This window comes from Apodemus sylvaticus, chromosome 18 (genome assembly GCF_947179515.1).
Source record: "Apodemus sylvaticus chromosome 18, mApoSyl1.1, whole genome shotgun sequence".
Classification (NCBI taxonomy): Eukaryota; Metazoa; Chordata; class Mammalia; order Rodentia; family Muridae; genus Apodemus; species Apodemus sylvaticus.
This window is the reverse complement of record NC_067489.1, coordinates 58104340-58119204: the sequence shown is the minus strand read 5'-3', so window position 1 is coordinate 58119204 and position 14865 is coordinate 58104340. Positions and strand designations below refer to the sequence as shown.

The following is a 14865-nucleotide window of genomic DNA, read 5'->3' as shown; positions in this document are numbered from 1 at the left end:
AAGAGTCAGTGTCTGAACGAAAAGCAGAAGGGAAGGAAGCAGTGGGAAAGTCAGCAAGGGGCAGAAGAATTAGAATGTGCAGGATTTAAAGACTGTGTGCAGGTCTGATATTAAGGTAATATCAGACCTCCTGAGCAGTGCAGTCTACAGTTAAACTATCTAAGAAATATCTCATTTGCTAAAACCCAATGTAGCATTGTTGGTAGAACACACATGTACACACATATTATGGATTTCAACTAATGTACCCTTGGACTATTCAGCACTGTCCATTGTCTGCTAGACATGGCCCAGGAGAGTCTACAGTGGTTCTGGCCTGGTCTTCTCACTTCTCCTAGGGCCACTGGTCTCCTGTCTCAGACGGACATTTCAAGGACAAGCAACATTGACACCATCCATAAGGATAAACTGCCATGAACCAAAATACATGGCAGCTTGTCTTCAGAAGAGTAGAGGCTGTGATTGACCCCTACAGAGAAAGACTGGGGGAGACCTCACAGCGCTGTGAGGATACCTTGGACTATTTCTTATCTTAGGACTTATCTTAGTATATCTTAGGACTATTTCTAGATATTCATTGGACAGAACAAAATAAACATCCGGCTTACTGGATTGCTGCAGATTACTAGACATAACTGAGAGGACATACTAAATAAATATCTGTCCATCTCTACTCTATCACCCACACCAGCGTGAAACCCTCCAAAGAATCGTCCACCTTGTTAAGTTTTTGATGTAAAAGGTATACATTTTTCAAAAATGATCTGTTTTAAATTATGGCTTTTCCAAATTAAAAAATAACTATTGGGCTCCATATGTCACATGTATACTGTAAAATTTGATGGTATATAAGTGCTAAGAAACCATGAATTTTTATCACATCTTGCAAGGATGTATACACCCATATTGCTCCTGTGGAGGCCAGAGGTTGACACTTGGTGTCTCTGCCTTAACTTTTGAGACAGGGTCTCTCAGTAAGTGGCTGCCATCTTTCTGTCTCTGTCTCCCAGTACTGGAATTACAAGCTCAGACCAGCACACCCAGCTTTCTACATGGGTTCTGTGGATCAAATGCCTGGTCTTCTTTATTCTGCTGTAAGCATCTCATGCCTGAACTATCTTCCTAGCTCCTCCCAGTAACTTTGTAATGTTAACTTGATGATCTAGACTATGATCTCTGCCGATTTTGAATTCCTGTTTGTAACCTATCTCAAGCCCATTTCCTAATAATTTCTTAGTGTATATGATGTCCTCAAGTCAGAGTAAGTCAGCAGGATTTATCAGTGGGTCAGAACTCTTCTTAGAGCATAGAAGAAATGCTAAGCAGATTCCATATAACACAGCAGAGTTTTATTGGATTCTTAACTCCTGGCTGTCTACAAGTTGAGTAACTGGCACCATGCCTGTGTCCTTGTGCTAACTTTGAAGTCTATAAACCAGGGAGTGGATATAATACTCTTTTATAAAAGGATTTAATTATTTTTATGTGCATGCATGAGTACCTGCATGTATGTTAGTGTACCATGTATGTACTGGTGTCCAGGGAGCCCAGAAGGGGCCTCAGATCTCCTGGAACTGGAGTTACAGGCAGTTGAGTCCCATCTGATATGGGTTCTGGGAATAACAAATATTATTCTGCAAGAATGGCAAGTACTCTTAACTGCTGAGCCATCTCTCCAGTCCCATTATTAAAAAAATTATTATTATTATTATTGTGTATGTACACATGAGAACCATAGCACAGATACGGAGGTTAGAGGTCTGACTACAACATTTGGGAGCTGGTTCTCTCTTTCTGTCATTGGGATACAGAGATTAAATTCAGGATGGGAGTGGAACTCAGGTTGTCTAGTCTGCTTAGCAAGTGTTTTTACCTATGAGCCATCTTGCAGGCTCAGGGAGTAATAGTCTCAACACACTTTCTTAATTGTAAAACAGGCCAGAACCAATTTTGAGTTCAGATCTTCTTGCTAGTTCTGGGAACTCCATAAAGTCTCATGGCTGGCACAGTGAATGAGTCTTTGTGCATGCACAGCTTCCCAACTGGCCAAATGCAATTAACTAGCAGCTCCGGAGTAGAGAGAGCGCTTTTTCCCATGCACTCTTTCAGAGGGCGGCTGATTATTTTGCAAGGGCACAGCCTGTAATAAAACTATCAAACTCATTATGAGCCTCAGGATATTAGTAGCTCTCAATAAAGCAAAGAATAACTGAATAACGTCCAATAGGGGCATGCACTGTATTCTAGGCTACAGCTAGAATTAAGAACACAATAAGGGCCTTCCTGCAGCCAAGAAGCTGAGATTATAGGAGAGCAGAGGAGAGCCAGGGTTCTGAGAGGAAAAACTGGATGGACTCTGAAGTTAAGGTAGAAGACAGAAATCCTAGGGAGAGATGTGAGGAGGAAAGGACTTCGGAATTTTAAGATTCCCAAGTTTACAATTTGGGATGAAGACAGCAACTCATTTCCTTACTTATACAATTCTCTTGAAATAACACCAGGGGGTCATCCAGGATCTCTGAACTGCAGGGACCTTTCTCCCAAACCCATGATTCTCTAAGCACAGCAATCAAGGTTATGGCTGGCCCAGAAAAGAAATAGTAAGGATGGGGAGACAAGAGAATGAGCAAGAGACTTGCTAGCACGCAGATAAAAAAAAAAAAATAGATAAATCCCACTGCAGGGTTACTCTTCATTGTTAGCTTCTTGATTTGGTTTGGGAAAACTATAGAAACATGTATCCAGAGGTTAACATGGTATTTCTAGAGTTCTAGAGTTCTAGGTTTACTGGAGAAAGGAAGATCTGCTTTGAATGTGGGTTGGGCCATCCCATGGGATGGGAGGTTTGGACTGAAGAAAAAGAAGAAAGGTAGCTGAACCCCAGCATCCATTTCTCTGCTGCCTGGCTGAAAACGCTTCCTCACGCTCCTGCAACCATGTTTTCCCTGCCACTACAGGCTGTCCCCTCAACCATGAGCCCAAAGAAACCCTTCCTTTCTTAAAACGGGAGGGGGGGAGAGGGGGACTCATCCCAGGATCAACATGTCAAACTGTGACCACAGCCATCCGGGACTTGAAGGATGGCTCACAGGCACTGCTGGTGTGCCATAAGGCACGTGGTAACTTTCCTCTACAGGGAACAGAACATCATGTATACACAGGAAACATGCACACATATTCGCAAGGCAGGAGGATTGTCCACTCACACCCTCTTTGGGACTCAACTCTGATCCTAGCAGGGACAAACCACAAGGTTGGCAGGGACTATCCTTCTGGGTACCACATAGGCTCCAATCTCTCTTCTGAAACAGAGAAGAAGAACAAGAACTGAGCCCCACTGACTATGGAGCTCGGTTCAAGACCTGAAATACATGTTCTTAACTGGTGTACCCAAATATTCAAGCACCCTTCACTCACTGTACCTCTGAGTATTTGATTAAAGCCGTGGAAATTCACAGCCAAGGACTTCGACCAATTAAGGCTTTTTTTTTTTTTCATTAGAATAAGACTTTATCCATTTGAAAAAAATGCACTTAATAACTGCAGTGAGTTAAACAGCTTTTCCTCTTTCCTGGTTCACCATTTTCACAAAGTGGAGTTACATAACCAGCATTCCCCATGCGAAGTGGTTGGGTCACCCATGCTCATACAACTGGACTTCTGTGACACAGATCAGAAGGGATTCTGTAATTCAAACTCCACCTGACTTAATTCGTATTAAGGGAGTAACAATGGCTTCCTTTATCATTGACAACACTTATAGCTTATAAAACATTCAACCCTCAGAAGCCCCCTGTGCTCTGGGATTGGGGCAGGCCTGTGTGATTTTGCCCATGTGACCCTGGGAGAAGCAATTTTGAAGATGCTGGCTCTAACCCAGGAAAAGTTTGGCTGGACTCAACCCTTCAGATTGCCAGTCTACTGTGTACACAGTGATCACTGAGGACACAGCTCAGCTTAGGTAAACTGTCCGAAAGCTAGACACATTTAAATTTAGAATACATTTGCATCCATTTCTTAGTAATCATTAATTTCAAAGATTTGGGGCAAAAGAATGACTCTTTTCAGAAGTTGGGCTAGCTCTGAATTGTCTTCTGGCTGGCTTTATTATATAGATTAAGATAGTTTTCCCAGCAAGCCTACATGTCTTTCAATGTGACAATATAGCAAACTGTTAGAAACAAAATCATTTTACAGTTGAGATGGCTCAATGATTAAGAACACTGGCTGCTCTTCCAAAGAGCCCAGGTTTGATTCTCAGCACCCAGGGGGCTAGTGGCTCTCAGCCATCTGTAGAGGATCTGCAGAGGATCTTCAGGCTTCAGCAGGCACCAGGCACACAAATAGACACATAGGTAAGCATAGGCAAAAGACTAGTGTACACAAAATAAAATAATTTTAATCAATGATTAAAAGTAAAATAGCCAGTTGAAAATAGGAATTTCCTGGTTTCCACATAGTTTCCCCTGCAGTGATGGGCAAAGGCCTTGTAGGCCCAGAGCAAGCACTAGGTGTTTTGAATGATTACCTGGGCAGTCAGGCCTAGCTAAGTGATAAAAGCAATAGGGAGCTGATTCTATTAACTAACTGAACAAATTATTTATAAGCCATTAGTGTCAGTTTAATACCAATTGCTCTAGTTAAAAAAAGGTTCAAGACCAGGTTTCTATCTCCTAGCTGCCTAGCAATGCAAGGTACAGAAATTCATGTGAGGCAAAATGGAAAAGTCATAGACTATTCCAGACCTGGGGGATGAATAAAAGAGACAGCACAGTTTTCTCAACAGGAATGATGACTTCACTGTGGAAAGAAAGTGTAGAAGTAAATTGTCATGGCGAGGAACAGAAGCCTGGGTTGTGATACATTTTCACGAAGCTCTTCTATTTTGTCTGCTGGGAGTGCCATCCCAAGAATTCTGGGATGTTGGGGGTATACTCCAAAAACTCAGTATAACAAAAGGGATGCTGGAGCTTCCAGACCCTAGGATCTTCAGAGCAATGTGAAATGTGCTTTGGGATACGTGGTCCATTACTTAAGAAGCAAAACCGAACACTCCTGCGAAAGAAAGGTAGGTGACTGAGCACAGCCTTGAAGTTGGAATGAGATGCCCACCAAAGGCAGGAGGGAGCTGACCGTCTAAAGTAGCGAAGTGTACAAACACCCATGGAGAAATGGTGAGGCCCCACGAGGGCAAGAGATGGGTTTAAGGCCAATGCCTTCTGGAAATGAATCTCGGGCTTTCGGAAAGTATACTGGGATTGAGAAAAGATGGTTACTTTTGAGGCATCCAACTCAGAGATGAGGTCGCCTAGGGTTGTCCAAAAGCTTGAAGTTAAAAATAAAAAAAAATAAATAACAGGGGGGGGGGTGCAGAGGGAGGATGAGAGGGAGGATGGAGAGGGAGAGGAAGAGGGAGGAGAATGAATGAGAGAGAAAGTAAACAACAACAACAAAGCCTTTTTTCCAAATTGGGCAGCTAACAGAAGTGGCAGGGGACAGGCAGAGTGACAGCAAGAGCCACCCTGGCCTATGGCAGGATGAGCCATTCCGGTGCCTGCACTCAGAACACCACAGAAATACAGAACCAGAGATGAGTCGCAATGGCCGACGAGCAGGAAGTGGAAGGGTTTCTAGACGTTTAAGCTGCCCACGGTCATCCCATAAGCATTCCCCGAATAAAGCCTGGAGAGAGAGAGTCAAGTATCTTCCTCTGCTGATGATACAGAAGATTGGCTTTGCCTCTGTCCCCACGGTGGCTGTGTGAGCATCTATTCCCCACCATGGCGGTCTGTGCCTTTGTCCCCAGGGTGGCTGTCTGTGCATCTGTCCTCATGATGGCTGTGTGTGCATCTGGCCCCACGGTGGCTGTGAGAACATCTGTCACCACTGTGGGTATGTGTGCATCTGTCCCCAGGGTGGCTGGGTGTGTATCTGTCCCCAGGGTGACCATGTGTCTACCTTCCTTGCAGAGGAACTGGATTTTTGGGAAAGAGGCATCAGTCAGACTCAGTGCAGTACTCACGGCCACAAGCAATACCTATGGGAGGCCAAGCAGGTGCCATTGTGTGTGTATGCGTATGTGTCTACATGTGTATGTATGTTTGCATGTATATATTCTTGCAAGTATAGGATATTCCTTTAATGAGCCCAGGAGGACCATCTGTCCAAGTGTCCAAACCTGTGTAACCCTGGGTGAACTGGGTGAGTCCTATCAACGCACAATTCTGAAGCCCATTGCTCCAACACATTTATTTCTTCAGGAAAGAAACCTTTCCCCCTTGCTTTTCTTCTGACCATCAGCAGCCTCCAGTCCTCAATGGAAGGGAAGGGCTAGGATTACACTTAAGCAGCCTTATAGGAAGTATTCTTTCCACTGCTCACAAAGTCAGTGTAGCAGCTCATCCTCTAAAGATGCCCTCTCAGCGCAGGCTGCTCACGCTCCCATCTAGAGGTGGTAAAGAACTAGAGAATGGATTCCGTTCATGTATATCTCTCTTTCATCGTCGATGCCCTGCCATGGTAACTAAGGTTCACACACACGGTCTTGGGCTCCGGCATTACCTCCTCTTCCTGCTTTAAGTGTATACGATGGAAATTAATCTCTCTGGAGCTTCCAGTCCTGCCCTGGTAGAGAGCCAGGGAGAGTTGCACCAAGCAGGAGTGCCTCCATTTATATGCAATGCCTGACAATCTAATTAATTGCCCGGGAGTTGTTTTAAACGCCTCCCTTCATTTCCTGCCCAGATGTACAGATCGATCCCCGAGTCCTAGCAAGTCCTGCTCCTAGGCATTTGGCCACCACCCTGCTTCTTCTGCCCTGATGATCATCGCTGTGTTGGGTACCGCCCTCAGAGACTCCTTCCTCCTTGACTTGCCTCAACCCGCATGCCCACCTGCCTTCCACGCACAAGCCTTGTGGCTGTAATCAGCTGACTCTCCAAAATCTGATTGGAAACCTACTTCAGAGGCTGGGATACAGTTCAGTGCACAGAGTGTTTGCCTGGATTGAAATCCCTAGGACTGCAAACAAAACAAAATGGACAAATAAAACATCGTTTTGTCAAGAGTGATTCTGAACTCTTGAGCAGGACACACATAGCTTTTCTTCATCCTGAGCCCTCAATTTACTGTCATGCTGATTTCCCCTCTCCCCTGCGTTCTTCCATGTGGCCCTTCCTGACTTCTTGCTGCTCTCATAGAACCTCTGCAGCTTCCAGTGCTGTCTTCCTTCCCTGGCCCATCTGGAAAGACCCGACCTACCTAGGAAGTCTTGGTTAAAAGGCCCCAACTTCACCCCATACTTTCAGCCGACTGCCTTTTGTGTATGCCTATCCCTCCATTGGATGCTGAAATCTCAGGCTGTCAACTTTTGCTGAATGGATGCACGAGTGGATGCATGGACAGAAGATATACATGAGAGACGCTGGTTTGAAATACAGATGTAAAAACAAGGGGGTATGGTGAACAGTGGGTACAGTCACAGGGGAACCCAGTTACTCAGAAAGAACACCGGTAGCTTACAAATCAGAAGACTGCTACTATGTTCATAGCAGCCCTATTTATAATTGCCAGATGCTGGAAAGAACCCAGGTATCCCTCAACAGAAGAGTGGATGCAAAAAATGTGGTATATATACACAATGGAGTACTATTCAGCCATTAGAAACAATGAATTCATGAAATTCTTAGGCAAATGGATGGAGCTGGAGAACATCATACTAAGTGAGGTAACCCAGACTCAAAAGATGAATCATGGTATGCACTCACTAATAAGTGGTTATTAACCTAGAAAACTGGAATACCCAAAACATAATCCACACATCAAATGAGGTACAAGAAGAACGGAGGAGTGGCCCCTTGTTCTGGAAAGACTCAGTGAAGCAGTATTTGGCAAAACCAGAACGGGGAAGTGGGAAGGGGTGGGTGGGAGAACAGGGGGAGAGAGGGGGGCTTATGGGACTTTCGGGGAGTGGGGGGCTAGAAAAGGGGAAATCATTTGAAATGTAAATAAAAAATATATCAAATTAAAAAAAAATCAGAAGACTGAGGCTGGAATACCAAGAAAGTACAGAACAAGCACTCAGAGAAAGAACAAAAATAAAAGAAGAGCACAGGGACTGGAGAGACACTCACTCACTGCTTAAGAGTGCAGGCTACAGAGAGTCTGTGGGGTTCCCAGCACCCACATGGTTGATAGCAACCGTATATAACTCCAGTTCCAGAGGATCTGAAACCCTCTTCCTGTCTCCTTAGGCATAGCGTGGGTATGATACAGACATGCATGAAAGCAAAACACTGATGCACATGAAATAAAAATAAATAAATCGTAAGAGAAGAAAGGCATAACTAAAGGCATACTATTCCAAAGATTAATTCATACAGAAATGTAAAAGTCGTCAGAATAAAACTGGAGTTGCATGATCAACCCTAGCAAAATAAACACAGCCAGGAAGTCATAAGGGGCAGGCTCTTAACACATGATCCCCTAAGAACTACCATTGTACAAACTTCTAAAATTGTATACAAAGTATATAATAAGGATGTTTGCCCAGCAACTCTATGGATTCATAGACGGAAGCCATTCCTGTCAGTAATAACTGTGATCAAGGATTATGCTCTCTGAACGCCCAGTGTAATTCTTCCCGTCTGGGGTTTTAAACCTCCTCTTACCTCAGCCTCTTTGAATATGCTCATTGTTTAATATTCCCAGTGAAACACTGTCAGTCCCAAATAAATATCACTTTTTTTTCATTGTAGAATCTCTCCCTGATTGCTTTTTCTTTTGATTGACAAGTTTATTCTGAGCTAGTAATACCACAGGGGAATAGAAGAATTACTGCATCATTGTGAAAGGACATTTGGGTAAAAACAACAAAGCAACAGCATGGTATTATGTAAATGGAACCTATACAGCATGCATACATGCATACATACATACATACATACATACATACATACATACATAAACTTCTTTTTATGAATATAAATTTTAATAAAGCCCCACAGCTGTTGTTTTTAATAACAGATACTGATCGCCTCTGGCATCCTCTCCTACACTGTCTGAAAAAATACTTTTTGAGTCAGTCTTTTAACAATAAGATAGCTTTTTCTAGTTTAGATTTTCAAGGCACAGAGCGATACCAACTCGACAAGGCTCTAGGCTTTTATAGGGCAAGTAATTGAGGCCTTGTCCAGAAAAAGAGACTAGATATGGTGGGAAAAGAGGAGCTGGATTTTTTATATTTAAGCATGAGGCTTCGTGATCTCATACGAGCTGCTACCCCAGATCTCCCCTCAAGAAGGAAGCCAACTGCAAACATGGCTGGTGGATGATAGCAGTCTCCAATGAGTCAGCACAAGCATTTGTCCTTTACAAGTATTTGTATAGGAAATACTTTTATAAGGGCATTTACCCGGCAACTCTGTGGAATTTTAGACTGAAGCCACTCTTGTCAGTAATAACTGTGATCTGAACAGCCAGTGTAATCCACGTAGCCACAACACTGTAAGCAACCACCGACTGAGCAAAGGGATCCCAAGCAAAATCTCCTCACTCTTAGTTGAGCAGTCCCAAATTTGTGTTTCCACACCTCCCTCAACACTCAAATGTAGTTGGTGTGGAGACAGCAGAATATTGCTAAGATAGCACTAAGCATAAAAAAGTAGAAGATGGTCCTACTTTAAAAATGAGGCTGTGTCCCAATCAGCCACTATAAAATCAGGACACACTAGGTTGAACCAGGAGTTCAACCAAGACCCACTAAAACACACCATCCTAAACCAGGAGTTTTGTCTTGGATGGGAAATATCCCTCATACATTTATGTGTTTGAATACGTATTTGCAGCTGGTGAGGCTATTCTGGGCAGTTGTGGAACTTTAAAGAAGTCTAGCTGGAGGAAGTGGGTCCTGGCATTAGGTGCTACAGTGAGGTCCTACTTCTGAGCCAAGTTACTCTGTTTCCTGTACTTTGCTGAGATCTGAGTGTATTGATTCGTGATCCCATTGCTGGATCTTAAGGACTAGATCATCTCAAACTAGGACCCAAAAGAAATCCTTTTCCACTAGGTTGTTTTGTCAGCTTTTTGGTTTCAAGCAACAAGAAATGTAATTAACACTGGAGACGTCTCTAAGCTATAATTAACATGGGTACATGTGAATGATGTTATTCCAGAGATCTCTACTGGCCACTGGCTGGCTACCTTGGGGTAATTAATTCCCTGTAAAATTTGGGGTTTAGCCATTGTGATGGTTTTAGCCATAAGCTCAGGGAGTTGAACTCTTGGTCTCTAGTTGGTGGTGCTGTTTGGGGGAGGTTGAAGAATCATTAGGAGGTAGAGCCTTGTTGGAGGTTGTACATCACTAGGGAAAGACCTTGCGAATTTGTAGCCCTGGCCCCATTTGCAGTTCACTGTTTCCTGGGCGTGGCTAAAGATGTAACCAGCAAGCTTCCTGCTCCAGCTTCCGGCTGCATGCCTCCTCCTCCGTCACTATGAATTCTCACTCTGGAACCAGGATCCCAAATCAACGCTTTCTTCCATAAGTCACTTTTGGTCATGGTGTTTTATCACAGCAAGGAGAGTTAACTAATACAACCACACCTTGCTCTTTTAAAGAAAAATAAACCTGGTAGAAATAGTTCTATTTTAGTTTTCATCTCTGTTGCTGTGATAGATATCCAGACAGAAAGGAGAATAGAGGAGGAAAGGGTTTATTTCGCTTACAATCTCACGCTCAGCTGGCTTTCTCCTTTTTTATGCTGTTCAGGACCCCCTACCTAGGGAGTGATGCCACCCACAGTGGGCTGCCTCTTCCTACATCAATTAACAAATTAGACAATTCCCCACAAACATGCCCAGAGACTAACATGACCTACATAGTCCTCATTAAGACTCTCTTCCCCGGTTACTCCAGGTTGTGTCAAGCTAGCAGTTAAAACCAGCCAAGGAACTGTTTCATACTGCTGTTTAAAACCCTAAGCTTATTTCACATTGTTTACCTATAATGGGATAGAATCCACCCTCCTTTATGTGTAATTTAATTCATCACTGCGAAGGTAAGACTTTGTGTCCCTTATGCTGCCTCTGTTATCTGATTCCACCAATTCTCCCTTTGAATAAGGCTGTATGAGATTTCTATGGCGACCGTAAGAGATTACCACAGTTTTAGGGACTTTATGCAACACTCATTATCTTACTGTTCTGTGGTTTGGAAATTTACCACATGTTCTAGTTCCCTTTCTGTTGTAAAATATTCTGAAGCAATGTGGGGAGGAAAGGGTTTGTTTGGCTTTGATTCCTAGGGTACAGTCTATCATCACAGGGCAGGAACTTAATCAGAAGCTTAAGGCAGAAACCATGGGGGACCACCTGGACTGCTTGATTGCTTACTTATTCTCTGAGTCAGGATCAGCTTCCTTTTTAGGCAGCTCAGGCCCTCTTGGCTGAGGAGTAGCTCCTCCTACAGTGGGCTTGGCCCTCCTCTATCAATTAGTAACCAAGAAAATGCCCATATCCACTAGACCTGAAGTCTGTCTTTTCTATACAATTTGAATTGACATTCTAGAACAAAAGCTGTTTCCATTCAATTTTACACTTAGTGTATAGAATATATTTTATGTACTTGTGGTTAATTAGGGTGTGTGATGCTTTTATTTACTTGCAAGGTTTTCTTAATAACAAAACTCATACATATTTTTTTTTTAAAGATTAATCCCACAGACATGCCCACAAGGCCAATCTAGTCTGGGCAATTCTTCAATCACTGTTCCCTCTTAGGACATGTAAGCTGACAAAATCTAATGTATCTAGGTACACATATATCTTGGTGGGCTGAATTTGGGGCACTGGTGGAGAAAGAATCTTCTTCCTTGCTTTTGCAAGTGCCCACCCTGGCCTGTGAGACCCTTTCATCTTCAAAGCTGGCAGCAGCACACAGAGTCATCCTCCAGACACTATCACAGAATTCTTCCTTAGCCCCCTAAGAGCCGTGGGATGACACAGGGCACAAATGGATGATTCAAAATTATTGTCTTATCTCAAGGTTCTTTCTTCAGGCACATCCAGCAAGTCTTGTCACGACCATGCATGGAACAGTTTTTCTGCCCACCATAATAGGTGCTTTCTGTATAGAGGACCCACTTCTCTGCTTAAAAGACCCTGAACTGATTCTCAGTATTCCCAGAGGTCTGTACAAAGTCACCACTGCGACAAGGGCTTTTCCTCCTCCAAACCCAAGGAGGCCATTTTTCTTTGCCTCTTTTCAGGCCCACACACATACAGGGACTGCAACACTTATTTTGTACTCTCATTGATTTGTCTTTGGGCATGTCACTCCAAAGAGATGGTGTGAGTCATGGTGTCTTTCTTACTCATCCTTGCAGCTTCAGAAGCCTCGCCATAAAAGTTTGTGGGGAAGAAAATTTAACATGATATTTTAATGCATGAAGAGGCCTCAGGTAGAGGCAGAGGCAAGACCAATAAATTTGTAGAGCCTCTGTTTGGAGCATTAAGTGTTAAACGGCTCTGTTTGCCTTTAATTAGTTATAATCGCATAATCAACCAACCCTATTCTTTTAACCATTCCACGGAGATATCACAGCAAAGTTGAAATCAACCATTTGCACCTCAATGCTGATTCTAATTATAATGTGATTGGCCGTACAAACTGTCGGAATTGGTAAGTGTTCCACTGGGTTTTGCTAGAAAAGACAACTTGTACCCCAAATGCTAGGATGAATTCTAAGTTAGGCAAACACTACAATCTACATATTTTCCAAACTCATAAAAACGCACTTGCCTAATGAGGCTAAATGAATTGGTCTGAGATTGAACAATTTGGTTACTGCAAGTAGCCACTTGGTATTCAAGTGTTTGGAAGTTCTTGAAAAAATTATCTAAAGCTCAAATTAAACAATAGCTGTGTTACTTAAATACTCTTAAAAATTTCAATTGTTAGCCAAAAACGGTGAGGAGTGGGGTTTGAATTAGGTCACATGCATGTGGGGAGATTTACTTTTTAAAAGAAATGGTCTGATAAGTACTTCTAGTGTCGCTAGCAAAACCATGGGGCACAAAAGTACAAAGCCAGTAACACTCCTAAGACCTATGTGCTCAGTTCCCAGATATGAATCAGAAAAACACAGCTAAGGAAAGATCCTACTTGTGTCTTTCTAAACAGCATGAGGAATAGCTGTCTGGGGCAATCGGGGCAGATTTTAAACGTGGGGCATCACACAGAACCAGGTAATGTAACCAGTCATGTGCTGGTTTCCTCAAACTTGTAAATATTTTAATAGATGTATCTGGGTGGCTGGAGGGGAAAATGGTAACATTGCCTTTGAAGGTACAAATTGCATTTGTGTGCATTAGATTGCATCAATGACTGCAAACTACCTGGCTCTAATTTGGTCTCTCCTGAAAACAATTCTTTTTCCATCTTCCATATTTCATCCTGAACATTTTACTATGTTGAGTATAGTAGCAACTTTAAAAAAAAGTGTTTCATCTAGAAAAAAAAAGTGAGAAAACTTGAAAAAAACTAGTTTCTGCAGTGCTGATTCCAAGTTCTTAATATAAAGCTAGAGCAAATAAAGATTCCTACAGTAACCACACTTGGAACATGTGTCTTTCAAAACAATGACAACGAAGCCATAATATTTCCTACAGGGTGAGCAGCCTAATGCACCTGCAAACATTTTTTTCTTTTTTCCACTTTGCTTTATAAACCTTGGAATTTGCGATCCCAGGCTGTTTTAAAGAGGGCGACAAGCAATGCTCGGGTTTAAAAAGGATTGACTTGGCATTTACTTTTTTAGCCAAAAAAGCACGTTCCCCCATTCCAGGCCATGAGACAATTTCGTGTCAACTTGCTTTGGTGGGAATTGCAACAAACTCCAAGAGCTCCTGAGACTAGGAGGCAGCTCTTAGCACCAGCTGCTTCTCACACTCCTGCAGTATCAGGACGCGGCGCTTTGGAGCTCCCTACGCCGCCTTCCGGGCAAAGGCCAGTATACCCCTTTCTCTGTCTGGGGAAACTGAGGCACCAGACAAGACTGATCCACAGCCGGGCCAAGAGCCCTGTCTCTGTATGGCATCCTCCTTCTCCCGGGGGATCCGGAAGGCTCTGTGCTAACGCGCTGTGGACAGCGCACTCCCGGCCATCAGAAGGTTGTGGGAGTCTGGGACGCGACTGTCCCCAACCCGCCGGTCTCCGCCCCTGCATGTATTTCCAGCATCCTGCGACCAGCCACGAGCTGGGTGCGCCGGGCATCTCCAGGCGCGTAGCCTCCGCCAGCCTAGGCGTCCGAAAGTTCTGCAGCTCCGGCGGCCGCTGACCACAAACCCGGCGCGGGGCTCCTTCCGACCGTAGCCCGCCGCCCAGGCTCGCCCGCCCAGTGCCCTCACTGACCTGACACCGCTGCGCCACTCTGGTGGTCGCCGTGCGCCTCTCGCCATGGCCACCCCGGGAGCTCTGCAGCACCAAGCGTGTACCAACCTCCTCCGCCGCCCGCGCCTCTTCTCGATGCGGGTTACGACAGCCCCGCCGCCGGGAGCCGGAGCTTCCCACCTACGGGCGCCAGAGCCGGCGAGAGCCGAGCATGCCCAGTGCGGTTCCCGGCGGCGCCGAGGTCCGGTGCGCTCTGCAGACCCGGGTTTTCGCGTCAGCTGCGGGCGGGGGCCGGCCGCTGCGGGTGGTGGGCTCCGCCCACTCCGGGCGGGCCCCTGGGTCTGCGAGGAGCATCTTGCTCAGCGAGCCCCGCCTCTGGGCGGGGCCGGGCGGCCACTGGGCGGTGCTCCTGCGCGCCACCCTGACTCTTCCATCAGACTCAGCAGTGCTGGGGCAGTGAGACTGGTAATTGTCGGGGG

The 14865-nt window shown here is 44.5% G+C and overlaps 1 protein-coding gene across 1 annotated transcript in view; it reads right to left on the bottom strand.

Moving 5' to 3' along the window:
• Mfap3l (microfibril associated protein 3 like) overlaps positions 1–14639 on the bottom strand; it is a 41649-nt gene extending 27010 nt beyond the window's left edge. The window contains exon 1 of the mRNA XM_052162489.1: positions 14408–14639. The gene's annotated coding sequence lies outside the window, so the exon portion shown is untranslated. The remainder of the gene's footprint in view (positions 1–14407) is intronic.
• Positions 14640–14865: the final 226 nt, after the last annotated feature.